The 16,009-nt window shown below is 49.2% G+C and overlaps 1 protein-coding gene across 2 annotated transcripts in view; it reads left to right on the top strand.

Moving 5' to 3' along the window:
• STXBP3 (syntaxin binding protein 3) overlaps nt 1–16,009 on the top strand; it is a 273,208-nt gene that overhangs the window by 61,018 nt on the left and 196,181 nt on the right. The gene's annotated exons all lie outside the window — the stretch shown is intronic.

The raw sequence follows: 16,009 nt of genomic DNA, 5'->3' as shown, positions 1-16,009 counted from the left end.
AGTGCCTGCACCTTGGGGCAGGACCATAGACAGTGAACCAGATCTGCGTCTGGAGCAGCGCATTTGAAACAGTGGGACCAGGAGGCGGCTCCAATAAGGTTTCGCAACTTGGGGGTGACATATGCTCTATGTAAGATTTTCTGATGCATTTCTGAATATGAGATTGAGCTCAATGTTTTGTCCATATAGGTGTTGGCCTCTAGAATCAACTTCAAAGAGAGAGCTGGGAACTCCAGTCTCCATTTCAGGAGACCCACTGAGCCAGATTCTATGTTTAGTAAGGTGCGAGAGTGTGAGTGTATGAAGGCTGTAGAAAAGCTACTATTTGCGTCAAGATGTAAGGTTTTGTCCAGATTGTGGGATTTATCCTGTAACGGTACCAAGGACAGAACCTACTGCACAAAGCTACAGGCTTGAAGGAAGGGATATAATGGGATTTGTAAATGTGGGAAACGTGCCATAACCTGTGAATGTGTAAGCAAGGTCAAAGTCTCAGTGTCCAAGAAATGATGGATGTATTTCAGACCTCCGTCATACCAAGTATGAAATATGTGAGAGATTGTGTGGGGTTTAAAGTCTGGATTACCCCAGAGAGGTAAAAATAGTGACATATGTCGTGATAGTTTAAGCTGTGTGCGGACCAACCGCCAGGCCGTACAGGCAGAGGATATGAGTATATTGTCCTTTATGCTATTTGGCATGGAATTGGGAGTGGTGTGCAATAGGTATACTAGATTCCAAGAAGGTGCAAAGGATTGTTCTAAATATGTGTTAGCATACATGCTTTGTCCACCGATCCAGTCCAAAGCAAACCTGTAATTAGCTGCTAAGGCATAGGTATATAGTCACGGTAAATTCAAGCCACCACGGGACCGAGGTTGACGTAATTTAAACAGTGAGACGTTTGCCCGCCCAAATAAATGTAGATAGTGCCTTATCCAATTGAGTGAATATGCTTTTGGGTGGGATCAGCGGAAGCATCTGAAGCACATATAAGAAACGCGGGAAGCTGATCATTTTATACAAATGACTTCTGCCTGTGTACGTGAGTGGGAGGTGGGCTTACCTAGAGAAGTCAGCATATGTCCTAGTGAATAATGGGGAGAAGTTAAGGGAATATAGTTCGGAAGGGTGATTAGGGAACACAATACCTAGATAGGTGATACAATGATTTGTGGCCCAGAGAAATGGGAAAGTGTCGTCCCAACCCATTTTGGCCGAGGGAGAGAAGGCCAAGGCCTCCCTTTTAGAATAATTGATTTTGAACCCAGATACTTGTTCAAAGGAGTCTAAAATGTCGATTAGGTGAGGTATGGCCACCCGGGGTTTGCTGAAGTAAAGTAAAATATCATCAGCAAATGCCGAGAATTTAAGTTCTTGATCTGCTAGTTTTATACCCTGCCATCTAGTTTCCTTTAGAAAGTGTTGAAGAAGAGGATCTAAGGCCAGGTTAAATAAGAGGGGAGATGGAGGGCAGCCCTGTCTGGTGCCATGGTGTAGGAAAAAGTCTGGAGTTGTGGCCATTAATCGTGAGGAAGGCTTGTGGAGTTTGATAGAGGGTATGAAACACTTGGAGAAAATCGAGGCCGAAATTCTGAAATCTAAGTATTCTGTCAATATGGGCCCAAGAGACTCGATCAAAGGCCTTGTCTGCATCGCAACTCAGGACTATGTTTCCCGTCTCCAGTGAACCGTGAGTTTTAATCATGGCCGCTAGTAAAGAGCGGACATTGTGTACAGAGTGCCTATTGCGTAAGAATCCTGTCTGAGCAGGATGGAGCAGTTTAGGTAGAACCAAGTGGAGGTGGGAACAAGCATCTTCGTGAATAATTTAAAATCCTGGTTCAATAATGAAATGCGCCGGTAAGATGAGACTAAAGTGTGATCTTTGTTAGGTTTAGGGAGGACTATAACCCGTGCCGTGTTAAAGCCAGGTGGCGCTGGATGGCCCGCCAAGATTGAATTGTACAATGTTCGAAGGTGGTCACTTATATGTGGTAGGAGTAGTTTATAATAGGCCACCGATAATCTGTCAGGACCCGGGGATTTCCCATTGGTTAAGGATTTAATGGCCGATTCTAATTCCGCTGTAGTGATGGGAGTAGTGAGGAGATCTCTGTCCTCTTCCGATAGAGTGGGAAGGCCAGCCAGTGTTAAAAAGTCTATGCCAATTGCTGGTTGATCAGGGGAGGGGGGGGGGGGGGGGGTGTTTAATGTCTCAAAGAAAGTCAGAAAGGTGTCACTGATTGTTTCCTGTGTCAATGCGGGTGAGGAGTGAGTGTCTCGAATAGAGGAGATATGTTTAGGGGATGTATGAGCCTTCACCATGTTTGCCAATAATTTTCCGGGGTGGTTACCCCAACGAAAATATTTGTTGGACTGGAAGGAAAGAAACAATTTGGCCTGCTCAGTACAAAGGGTATCATGGACTAATTTGGCATCCTTATATAGCATTCTATTAGATTCGGACGGGTCAGCCAGTAGTTGAGAATAAATAGAAGCAACCTGGAGGGAAGCCTTGGCCATCCTCTCCTGGAGTTGCTTCTTCCTGGCAGCAACATATGAGATTATTTGTCCCCTAATAACAGGCTTAGAAGCCTGCCAGAAAAGGTTCATGTCATCAATATGTGTTGCATTATCATGTGCATAATTGAGATATGATTGTGTCAAATAGAGTTTGAAGTCTTCATAGTGGGCCATATGTTCTGGAAACCGCCAGATATGAGAGTATGAGTGGGGTGAGGTCAAAGTAATCGATAGGGTGATGGTAGCATGGTCTGATGGAAGAATATTAGCTCTGGTGGAGTCTTCTGCTCTATGAATCAAAGAGGCGGATATTAGCCAGTCGTCCAGCCTAGAAAATATTTTATGCGGGTGTGAAAAGAAAGAGTATTCCCTAGAGTCAGGATAGAGAAACCGCCAAGGGTCTAGGAGCTGTAGGGAGTCCAGCATCAGGGACAATGATGGAGGACTGGATCTACTCAGACCCAACTGTCTGGGACCACCTGACACGTCTAACAGTGGGTCTAAAACAACATTAAGATCCCCCCCTAGAATCAAGGAACCTTCCACCCAGTCCTGCAAATTAACAAAGATGTCTGAGAAAAAAGAAGCGTTTGGCCCTGTGGGGGCGTAGATACACGCCAGAGTAAACCGTTCCCTCCTCGATATCCACCTTTAGAAACAAAAATCGACCCTCTGGGTCTATCCATTCCTCCCTAATCTCATAGTGCAATGATTTGCGAAAGAGGAGTAGTACTCCCCTTGCCTTGGTAGTGTAGGAGGCGCTTCTGAAGTCTCCTACCCAAGTGTCTCTAAGTCCTTTAGGATCAGTAAGGCGCCAGTGTGTCTCTTGTAGAAACACCACATCGGGGTGGAATTTCTTGAGGTGGTTCAATACTTTTTTCCTCTTAATTGGTGTGTTCAAGCCTTCTACGTTCCACGAGACAAACTTGAGAGACCTCTTTGAGCTATCAAAGGTGGACTCAGTATCATTAGGGTCCGGCCTAGTCCGATAGAACGCAGAAGGAGAAGCCACAATCGAAAGTCCAATCCCCCGTCCCAGCGAGCAGGGGAAGGACAGAAGGAGTATGTCGGGGGGGATACGTGGAGGTACGATAAATATATAACAAAACATCATGATACATGTAGAAAACACTAACCGGTATAACTTTGGCCACCAGTCAAATTTTTTTTTACATTTTTTAACCCAATATGACAGTAGCAATAACCATCCATATGTAACAGAAACCTTAGTATGAATAGAAAAAGGGGCTGACAGAGAAAATGGAAGAAGAGCCTACCGCCATCCCTGCCACCCCAATGGGTAGGAAAGATTCCCACACAGCAGTGGCTGTAAGAGCCAAATGTAAATAATCAACAGGGTGCTGGCCATCGGTGAAGAAAAAAGAGATGAAATAAGATAAAGAAGAAAAAATACTTGGTTTTAGAAAGTCAATCAGCATCGTCCATCCGAGAATCAGACTGTGATGCGGGTAGAGACTTGAGAAAGTTTCGAGCAGAGTCCGGAGTATCAAAGTAATGTGGTTTGCCGGCATGAAAGATTCTTAATTTTGCAGGGTAAAGGAGAGCGAATCTGATGTTCTTGGAAAACAGATCTTTACATACAGGGGAGAATTCTCTTCGTTGTGTTGAAACTTGGAAAGAAAAGTCTTCAAAAAGTAGAAGTTTAGATTCTTCATAACGGAGGTCAGAGCATCTGCGGTAGGCCTCCATAATCTTCACTTTGTCAAGATAGTTTAGTAACTTGAAAATTACAGGTCTAGGGCAGGACTGGGAGGATTGTGAAGATTGTCTATCGGGGCTGATTCGATGTGCTCATTCAACCAGATAAGAAGTGGGCGAGGGAGGTAGATCAAGGGTTGTGGGGAGCCAGCGGGTAACCAAGTCTAATAGGTCTTTCTGTCGGACCGATTCTGGGAGGCCAATCAGACGCAAGTTGTTTCGACGGTTGCGATTTTCTAAATCCTCGATTTTATCGGTCATGGCCACTAATGTGCTGTCGTGCGATTGCTGTTGTGATTGGATTGCATGCTGATCATCCTCTAAGGCAGAGATCCGGTCATCGGCCTCTGCCAAACGTTGTGTGTGTTGGGTCAATTGAGCTGCCGCTGACGTGATGGCCTCCATCAAAGGCGCCAGTTTTGCGTCTAGGAGAGGTGAGATGATATCCGAAATTTCTCTGGCCTTTTGTATGGAGGATGGGCTAGCTCAGACATCTGCAAGCGGCAGGTCATCTGCGTCTCTTCTACCAGGGGAGGATGGGGACCGCTGCTGAATAGGGCTATGCTCTTTATCTTTAGCTGCTGGCTTATTTTTATTTTGAGAATTCTTATTCGTGCGGAGTGTTTTGGCCACATACTTCTCCATAGTGGAAAATGTGATTCAAGCGTAGCTCAGCAAGGGTAAAGGAAAGTCCTTCACTCTTAGAATAAGAAAGGTGTGGACGTATAGCAAAAGATTATCAGTTCCTCAGGAAGGCAGTTGTCAGACCACACAGGAGTGAGAGAGGAGGCCAGAGGAAAAAGCACAGTGATGAATGTATTCAGGGGGGCCGAGGTAAATTATGCTTCATCCAGGCTCATGTATAGCGGGGGGGGGGGGGCAGGGGTACAAGAGAGCCCACCTGTGACAGCAGCAAGTATAGTGCTCAGGCAGTGACCAGTGCGGTACCTGAGAGGCCTTGAACGTGCATTGTGTCCGCTTCTCCGCCAGGCACAGGCAGGGGACAGCAGGGTGCATGCGCTGCCACTAGTGTCAGTTAGCCGACGGGTCAGGCCAGTGGCGTGGTGCAGAAATGGCGAGGGGTCCGCGTCTCTTCAATGAGGACAGGGGACTCAGTGCTCACCGGGTTCCCAGACAGTGGACCAGGGGGGACGCAGCTGCTGCGGCGGCAGGGCGGGACACTTCCGCACGCACCTGGGTGAGCAGAGTTGCCGGTCAGCGGTGTGGGGTCCGGCGGGCCGCCGGGGAGCACAGCGGGATGCTGTAAGCGGTCCGGGATCCCTCAGGCAGCCTGGACTCGATCCTCCACGAGGTCCAAGATGGCCGCCGTCATTCACTGCACACAGCGTGAAGCAGGGAGGGGGGAGCCGGGGGCACACACCACTTCGTTCCCTGTTATCTCCGGGCCCCGCGGGTGTAAATGTGGGGTCCCTGGTCCAGGTTAAGCAGCTGGATTAGGCTATCGAGTATGCCTGGAGGGAGAGCTCTGAAGGGGAGCAGCCGGATCGTTCGGGCCGCCCACCGGAAGTCCGGGACATCCCCATGTTTATCCTGTAGATAACCTGTGGATCCTGAAGGAGAAATATTAGTTATGGTAGACTTACCATTGATAACTCTATTTCTCCTAAGTCCACAATATCCACAGGGATCCCACCCTGACGCACCTGATTTGAGGATCCTTTCACCCACTAATCTCTTCCCCTCTTCCTTTTTGTACGGAAGGGTGTGCATGGATTATATGGTAATAGTACTGTCTCCAGAGGCAGTTTAAGGGCAGTATCCAATTAGGTGCGATGAAACATTGTAAACGAGAAACTAGATATTTTCTCTAACGTCCTTGAGGATGCTGGGACTCGGTAAGGACCATGGGGGATAGACGGGCTCCGCAGGAGATAGGGCATTTTAAGAAAGCTTTGGATGCTGGGTGTGCACTGGCTTCTCCCTCTATGCCCCTCCTCCAGACCTCAGTTTTACACTGTGCCCAGAGCAAGATGGGTGCACTGCAGAGAGCTCTCCAGAGTTCTCTGCCTAGAAGCATTTTTGTTTGGATTTTTTTTTCTACCTATTACTACTTTTTCACAGAGAGCACTGCTGGCAACAGGCTCCCTGCATCGAGGGACTGAGGAGAGAGGTGCAGACCTTCTTGTCAAAGATAGGCTCTGCTTCCTCGGCTACTGGACACCATTAGCTCCAGAGGGGGTGAACGCAGGTTCTTACTGGGCGTCCACCCCCGAAGCCGCGCCGGCGTTCTCCTCACAGAGCTAGAAGTACAGAAGACAGAAGTCACTGCAGCTGTGCGTCATTGCTCCCATACACCTCACATACTCCGGTCACTGTAAGGGTGCAGGGCGCAGGGGGGGGGGGCGTCCTGGGCAGCAATATAAACCTCTGCATGGCAAAAAGACTATATACATGTACAGGTGGGCTCTGTACATGTATATAAAAGACCCCCCGCCATATTTTACTAAGTTTGAGCGGGACAGAAGCCCGCCGCCGAGGGGGCGGGCTTCTCCCTCAGCACTCACCCGCACCATTTTTTCTCCACAGCACTGCTGAGAGGAAGCTCCCCGGACTCTCCCCTGCTTACACACTGTGAAAGAGGGGGGGGGGGCACATAATTGGCGGTTTACATATTATACAGCGCTGCTGGGGAAAAACATTTTGTGTTGGTCTCCAGGGTTATTGCGCTGGGGTGTGTGCTGGCATGCTCTCTCTCTGTCTCTCCAAAGGGCCTTGACAGGGATACTGTCTTCAGGAAAGGGGTTCCCTGTGTGTGTGTGAAGTGTGTCGGTACGCTTGTGTCGACATGTTTGACGAGGAAGGCTCGCTTAATGTGGAGGGGGAGTGCTTGAATGTCAGGTCGCCGTCGGCAACGCCGACACCGGAATGGGTGGATATGCTGAATGTCTTGAATGCAAATGTCAATCTATTGCATAAAAGATTAGACAAGGCAGAAGCTAGGGATCAGTCAGGTAGCCAGTCCATGCCTGTCCCTGGGGCGCCAGGTCCTTCGGGGTCTCAGAAGCGCACCATATCCCAGATCGATGACACAGATACCGACACAGATACTGACTCTAGTGTCGACTATGAAGATGCAAAATTACAGCCAAAGGTGGCTAAGGGTATACGGTACATGATTATTGCCATTAAAGAGGTTTTGCATATTACTGAGGAACCCCCTATCCCTGACACGAGGGTACACATGTATAAAGGGAAAAAGCCTGAAGTCACTTTTCCATCCTCATTTGAATTAAGAGACTTGTGCGAAAAGGCTTGGGAATCTCCGGATAGGAGACCACAAGTTCCCAAAAGGATTCTCATGGCGTATCCTTTTCCACAAACTGATAGGATACGCTGGGAATCTTCGCCAAAAGTTGAAAAGGTGGCACTTCCTTCTCAGGATACGGCTTCCCTCAAGGAACCTGCTGATCGCAGGCAGGAAATTACCTTAAAGCACATTTACAATCATTCCGGTACTATTGCTCGGCCGGCTATGGCGTCGGCCTGGGTTTGTAGTGCGGTTGTGGCATGGGCAGATTCCTTATCTACGGAAATTGACACCTTAGATAGGGACGCCATTCAAATGACCATAGAGCATATCAGAGATGCTGCCTTGTATATGAGGGATGCTCAGAGAGACATTTGTTTATTAAGCTCCAGAATAAATGCTATGTCTATTTCTGCTAGGCGGCTCTTGTGGACCCGACAGTGGACGGGAGATGCCGATTCAAAGCGGCATATGGAGTCCTTGCCTTACAAAGGGGTGGAGTTGTTTGGAGACGGCCTCTCGGATCTTGTCTCTACAGCTACGGCTGGTAAGTCAAATTTCTTACCTTATGTCCCCCCGCAGCATACAAAAAAGGCACCTCATTATCAAATGCAGTCCTTTCATTCCAATAAAAACAAGAAGGTACGTGGATCATCCTTTGTTGCCAGAGGGAAAGGCAGGGGAAAAAAGCTGCACACAGCTAGTTCCCAAGAGCAGAAGTCCTCCCCTGCGTCTGCAAAGTCCACCGCATGACGCTGGGGCTTTCCGAGGGGAGGCAGATCTGGTGGGGGCTCGTCTTCGATTTTTCAGCCACGTCTGGGTTCACTCGCAGGTGGATCCCTGGGCATTAGAGATTGTTTCTCAGGAATACAGGCTGGAATTCGAAGACTTGCCTCCTCGCCGATTTTGCAAATTGGCTCTGCCGGCTTCCCCATCAGAGAGGGAGCTAGTGTTGGCAGCAATCCAAAAATTGTATATTCAACAGGTGATTGTCACAGTTCCTCATCTCCAGCAAGGAGAGGGATATTACTCAACCCTGTTTGTGGTCCCGAAACCGGATGGTTCGGTCAGACCCATTTTAAACCTGAAATCTCTGAACCTGTACTTGAAGAGGTTCAAGTTCAAAATGGAATCACTCAGGGCGGTCATCGCCAGCCTGGAGGGGGGGGATTGGATGGTGTCCCTGGACATAAAGGATGCTTACCTTCATGTTCCGATATTCCCCCCGCATCAGGCGTTCCTGAGATTTGCAGTGCAGGACTGTCACTACCAATTTCAGACGTTGCCGTTTGGGCTTTCCACGGCCCCGAGAATTTTCACCAAGGTAATGGCGGAAATGATGGTGCTCCTGCGCAGGCAGGGGGTCACAATTATCCCATACTTGGACGATCTCATAAAGGCGAGATCTCGGGAGAGGTTGCTGGACAGCGTGTCTCTGTCCATGAAAACGTTGCAGATACACGGCTGGATTCTCAATATACCGAAGTCCCAGCTAGTCCCTACAACGCGTCTGACCTTTTTGGGGCTGATTCTAGACACAGACCAGAAAAAGGTTTTTCTTCCGATCGAAAAGGTTCAGGAACTCATAGCCATGGTCAGGAACCTATTAAAACCAAAAAAGGTTTCAGTGCATCATTGCACGCGGGTCCTGGGGAAGATGGTGGCTTCCTACGAGGCCATCCCTTTCGGCAGGTTCCATGCGAGGACTTTTCAATGGGACCTCTTGGACAAGTGGTCCGGGTCCCATTTACAAATGCATCAAAGGATCACCCTGTCTCCCAGGACCAGGGTATCTCTCCTGTGGTGGCTGAACAGTGCTCACCTACTAGAAGGTCGCAGGTTTGGCATTCAGGACTGGGTCCTGGTGACCACGGATGCAAGCCTCCGAGGCTGGGGAGCAGTGACACGGGGAAGAAATTTCCAAGGTCTCTGGTCAAGCCTAGAGTCTTATCTCCACATCAACGTCCTGGAGTTGAGGGCCATATACAACGCCCTGCGTCAAGCGGAGGAATTGCTTCGGAGAAAACCGGTTCTGATTCAGTCAGACAATGTCACGGCAGTGGCTCATATAAACCGCCAAGGCGGAACAAGGAGCAGAATGGCCATGGCAGAAGCGACCAGGATTCTACGCTGGGCGGAAGGCCATGTAAGCGCGCTGTCAGCGTGTTCATCCCGGGGGTGGACAACTGGGAGGCATACTTCCTCAGCAGGAACGACCTGCATCCGGGAGAGTGGGGACTTCATCAAGAAGTCTTCACACAGATCACGGATCATTGGGGACTGCCTCAAATCGACATGATGGCATCCCGTCTCAACAAAAAGCTAAAGCGGTATTGCGCCAGGTCAAGGGACCCTCAGGCGGTAGCAGTAGACGCTCTGGTGACACCTTGGGTGTTCAGATCGGTCTATGTGTTTCCTCCTCTTCCTCTTATACCCAAGGTGTTGAGAATAATACGAAGAAGCAGGGTCAGAACAATACTCATTGTTCCGGATTGGCCACGGAGGACTTGGTATCCGGAGCTGCAAGAGTTGCTCGCAGGGGATCCGTGGCCTCTTCCTCTAAGGCAGGACCTGCTGCGGCAGGGGCCCTGTCTGTTCCAAGACTTACCGCGGCTGCGTTTGACGGCATGGCGGTTGAACGCCGGATCCTAGCGGAAAAAGGGATTCCGGAGGAAGTCATTCCTACCCTGATCAAGGCTAGGAAAGAAGTGACGTTAAAACATTATCACCGTATATGGCGGAAATATGTTTCTTGGTGTGATGCCAGAGCTGCTCCTACGGAGGAGTTCCATTTGGGCCGTCTACTTCACTTCCTTCAAACAGGAGTGACTTTGGGCCTAAAATTAGGCTCCATAAAGGTCCAGATTTCGGCCTTATCCATTTTCTTTCAAAAAGAATTGGCCTCTATTCCTGAAGTACAGACCTTTGTGAAGGGAGTGCTGCATATTCAGCCTCCCTTTGTGCCTCCGGTGGCGCCTTGGGATCTTAACGTGGTGTTACGTTTCCTCAAGTCACCTTGGTTTGAACCACTCAAAACTGTGGAGTTGAAATACCTCACGTGGAAAGTGGTCATGTTGTTGGCGTTCACTTCGGCAAGACGTGTTTCCGAATTGGCGGCTTTATCACATAAAAGCACATACTTGGTTTTTCACGTGGATAGGGCAGAGTTGAGGACTCGCCCTCACTTTCTGCCAAAAGTGGTCTCATCTTTTCATGTGAACCAACCTATTGTCGTGCCTGTGGCTACACGGGACTTGGAGGATTCCGAGTCCCTGGATGTAGTCACGGCTTTGAAGATTTATGTGACCAGAACGGCTAGAATCAGGAAGACTGAAGCTTTGTTCGTTCTGTATGCGGCCAACAAGGTTGGCGCTCCTGCTTCAAAGCAGACTATTGCTTGCTGGATCTGTAACACGATTCAGCAGGCGCATTCTACGGCAGGATTGCCGTTACCGAAATCGGTTAAGGCCCACTCCACTAGGAAAGTGGGCTCTTCTTGGGCGGCTGCTCGAGGGGTCTCTGCATTACAGTTACTTGGTTGGGGACAAACACCTTTGCAAAGTTCTATAAGTTTGATACCCTGGCTGAGGAGGACCTCCTGTTTGCTCAATCGGTGCTGCAGAGTCATCCGCACTCTCCAGCCCGTTTGGGAGCTTTGATATAATCCCCATGGTCCTTACGGAGTCCCAGCATCCTCAAGGACGTTAGAGAAAATAAGATTTGACTTACCGGTAAATCTATTTCTCGTAGTCCGTAGAGGATGCTGGGCGCCCGTCCCAAGTGCGGACTTCTTCTGCAAGACTTGTATATAGTTATTGCTTACATAAGGGTTATGTTATAGATTTTCGGTGGAACCGTGGCTATGTTGTTGTTCATACTGTTAACTGGGTAAGTTTATCACAAGTTATACGGTGTGATTGATGTGGCTGGTATGAATCTCGCCCTTAGATTTACAAAAATCCTTCCTCGTACTGTCCATCTCCTCTGGGCACAGTTTCCCTAACTGAGGTCTGGAGGAGGGGCATAGAGGGAGGAGCCAGTGCACACCCAGAGTCCAAAGCTTTCTTAAAGTGCCCTATCTCCTGCGGAGCCGTTTAGCCCCCATGGTCCTTACGGAGTCCCAGCATCCTCTACGGACTACGAGAAATAGATTTACCGGTAAGTAAAATCTTATTTTTTCACAGTTTTTTCTTCTTCTGGGGTATCCAATTAGATCTCCCATAAAAAAATGTAATAAATATATATATATAATATAATATATATTATTTTACAAACTTACACACACACACACACTAGGTGATTCATCGCGCCCTACGGGAGCTCTTCACACCGTCGTGAGGGGCTACACCCCCTTAACCCTTGCACGCTCTTGTGGCATGCAATAGTTGTATAATATGGAGTATCACCTCCAATCATAATTGTGTGAGTGGTTAAATATTGCATGAACACAGGGCGTGCGATAGTTAAGGGGTCGTAGGCCCTTGCAACGGCGTGAACAGCTCACGCAGGGCCTGATGAATCATCTAGGAGGAGTGGCGGGTGCGGGGGAGACGCGGATGGGGACGGGGGGCCGCGGGTAGGGGAGGGGTGGGTGCGGGGGTGGTGCAGGTGGGGGAGGGGTTGGTGCGGTGTTGGGGGAGGGGCGGGTGCCGTGGGTGGGGGTCCGGAGCCACCACGGGTGGTGGAGGGGTGAGTGCAGGGGTGCTGCTGGTGGGGGAGGGGTTCCGGAGCCACCGTGGGTGGTGGAGGGGGGGTGTGCGGATGGGGCCCGGAGGTACTGCGTGTGGGGGAGGGGCGGGTAATGCTTCTCCTCCTGGATGCAGTTTGGCTGCTGTGCGAATCTCCGGGAAGGCCACTGCCAAAGGGAGGACAGCAGCCTATCAGTATTGTTAGCGCCGGTGTCCCAACGCACCGCATTACAGGGAAGAAGATGCACTTAATAAACTACAGCTCCCATCAGCCCTTAGCGCCTGGATGCTTCGGTGCTAAGGGTTGCTGGGAGCTGTAGTTTATTTAGTGCGTATACTTCCCTGTAATGCGGCGCGTTGGGACACCGGCGCTAACAATAGTGACTGGCTGGCAGAACGGACTGACTCGCTGAATCAATGTAAAAGGTGAGAGTGCTGTGCAGTGTCAGTGTCCAGACATTACCCTCCGCGATATCTCCCACTCTATCCGTTACATTAGCCATCTCAGGGCTTCCAGGCCGGTCGGCCAGGTGCTGTGTTGCGGAGTCAGGGCCTCTGGGGATCTGTGCGCGGCTGTGGCGGGGAGGCACTTCTAGGACATCATGCGCAGAGGAGGCTCCGGGCTCAGAGAGTATGCGGCGCTGGGACGGCTATGAAAGCCTTCCGCTGCGCTGCTTTCATACACATCTATGCTAGTGGCCACAGCAGTTTTTGTTCCACGTGCGCCGCGGCTAGGAAGTAGGAATTGTTGATGCCGGAGGAGGCAGGCGGACTGGCAGCAGGACATAGGGGGTCATTCCGACCTTATCGTAGCTGTGCTAAATTTAGTACAGCTACGATCACTTACACTGACATGCGGGGGGACACCCAGCACAAGGCTAGTCCGCCTCGCACGTCAGGCTAGCCCTCCCCCTGCACAAATACAAAAGCATCGCACAGCGGCGATGCTTTTGTACTTGTAGAGTAACTCCCAGCCAGCACAGCTCCTGCGGCTGGCCGGGAATTACTCGTCGCTGCCCGGGTCGCAGCCGCTGCATTGATGTCACACAGCCGCTTCGATCCGCCCACCTCACGGTCCGGCCACGCCTGCGTTGGCCGGTCTGCGGCCACAAAACGGGTAAACGCCGCCTTGCCGCCCCCTCCCGCCCAGTGACTGCCTCTGCCTGTCAATCAGGCAGAGGTGATCGCTAGGCAACGACAGCCGTCGGCTGTCAGCCATGTGCTCGCGCATGTGTAGTTCTGACCTGATCGCTCGCTGCAGTTCATCGCAGTGCAGCGATCAGGTCAGAATGACCCCCATAGGACGCTGCAGTAAAAGTTGTTTTTTTTGTTTTCCCCTATCTACCGCACAGAGACTTGCTGCAGATGCATTTGCATGCCCTCCTGCTGTACTTTTTTGGCAGGTACAGTGCCTTTTTTTATGGTCTGTACCGATTTTTGGCTCTCCAAACTTCCATTGAAAGTATAGGAAAAGGGGCGTGGCCACTCCACTGTACCTGTGACCACGCCCCCCTTTTCGAATTTTTTTCGCGATGTTTGTGTAAATTGTTGGAGGGTGGGTTGCTGCAGATGCAGTGGGCCTATTTTGGGGTGTGGAGCTGGAGCTGCAGCTCCATCAGCCCCACTGTTAATCCTGCTGTGGGAACACACAGCAGCCAAAGGACAGAGCCTCCCATTGGATGTAACCTGTGTGGGAGGGCGTTTCTCGCCCAATCAGCTGTGGACTGGGTGTGATAGACCTGCTGCTAACCCAATGAGAGCTCCTAGCCACGCCCAGCGTTAGCCACACAGTCACAGAGTGACAGATCTGGGCAATTATATAGGAGGTATATATATTTTATTTTTTATTTTTTTGTGCGAAAACACACAGGTTCAGTGAAACCTGCAGAAATAATTTCCCTCATCCTGGCTTCAATACACTAATACCCCTTTCACACCGCACAAATAACCCAGTATCTGGGTCGACACGGGTCTGTGTGTGGTGTGAAAGCGCCAGCTCCGAATTCCCGGGTCGCCTGACCCGTTAATTCAACCCGGGTTATAAGCAGTGTTATTCCCGGGTTGAATACCGGGTCAGTGGCTGCATAGCTGCATAAACGGATTCCCGGCTCGATGCGACCCGGGACCCGTTTACTAGATAGGGAGCGGCGGTGCGGAGATGAGCTCATCTCCTAACTCCGCCCCTGCAGCCGCCTCCGCCCCCCGCAGCTATGGCAACCGACCTGGCATATTGCTGGGTCGAACAGCCGGCGAAAGGGATAGGGAGAGTCTCCAATGCCGGATCCCACCCGGGAAGGACCCGTTTCCAATTCCCAGGTGGGATCCGGCATTGGAGATGTGAAAGCGGTATAACACACCCTTATTTGAAAGAGGAGAGTTCCCTCTTTCAATTGGTGTGGCTTCTTAGTGGTTGTTTCATGATCACCAGACAATATCAACCTGCACTGCAGAAATACAGTACTAGAGCCAGGCAGATGTAGAGGGCGATTAGTGCACATATTCTCACCCATCCTGGCACTTACAAACTTAAAGCTCCTTTGTTTCAAATTTCGGAGTTCCTTCTTTCAAACTATGTGCCCTCTTTGTAGTTATTGCCTGGTGATCATCAGGAATACTTATATAGCATATCAGATGAAACGCGTTGGTGAATAGATGATCAGTGGATTGGCTTCTTGTCACTCGACTGATTTTCAGTTTTACACTCTTTTGTTTTTATTGTTTGTGTTTCCTATTAGAATGTCGTATGTTTTTGCCCAATTTTTTGAGAATGAAAAATACACTCAAGTGACTCGTTTGGTAAAGATCTTAATTTGTATCAGATTAGCCTAATATATTTGGTATTTTTGTTACAAGGACACCTTTTATATCACACATTTGTTTATTTTTGCACTAGAAGGCGGCCTTTTCTAAATTGTCAATTTATTGGTGTGATCCGGAGAAGGTGCTGCTGCTCTAATTTTTGGAAGAGCTCGCTAGGGATCCAATTAGCTGTGGGTTTCCCCCTCGATTCAATTAGTGCAGTTTGCCCCCGTACGTTAAGACCCAGATAAGTTTTCCGCACTGCTTCAAGAGCTGCGAGGAAATCTCTGCGATTAAAGCACCCTATGGGTTTAACACACTAGGAAACTAATTAATTCCGCATTTTATGGTAGTGGTTAGAAAAATGCACAAATTTGCTTTTAGTTTCCACTTTCCTGCAAGTTTAATAAAAGCACTATTTTGGGAAGATTGGTTTGACTTTGTGAGAATAAATAAGCAATCTATTGCTATTTTCAGAAAATTCAGAGTCCTCTGAAAAACAAACAAATAATTACTGATATTGGAATGTGATCAACTCAAAAAGTGCCTAAGTGCGCACAGCACAGGGGTTCATTTATTTCATCAGGCTTACTTGTCTCTCCATATACCTGTTTATAGCAACACTCCACTATCCATAATTGTCATACATGCAATTGGAGGCGCTAACTTCACAGAGCAGTGAAGTGAGTGATCTACTAAATTTTGCATGCATTAATGCCAAATCTAGAGTCAGCGATAGCGCCGCGCATCACTATTGCTATGGGCATTCACATGGAGAGATCCGTGCTTAATTTCTAAGCAGTCTAGTCAAAGTGCTTAGAATTTAAGCATGGATCTCTCCGAGTGTACCCCCTTAACTTATATCCTTATCTGTCTGGTTACCCCTTAATTAAAAAGTTTTGGCTTTAAGTCACAAGCTGCACTGAGACACAATGTAAATGATGTGCCTTTTGGGCCAGAATGAGCAAAATTTGGTGTATTTTCCATGGCACAAAGAAAAATGCAGGGA

The sequence above is a fragment of the Pseudophryne corroboree genome, chromosome 9 (genome assembly GCF_028390025.1).
Source record: "Pseudophryne corroboree isolate aPseCor3 chromosome 9, aPseCor3.hap2, whole genome shotgun sequence".
NCBI lineage: Eukaryota > Metazoa > Chordata > Amphibia > Anura > Myobatrachidae > Pseudophryne > Pseudophryne corroboree.
This window is presented reverse-complemented; position numbering and strand designations above follow the sequence as displayed.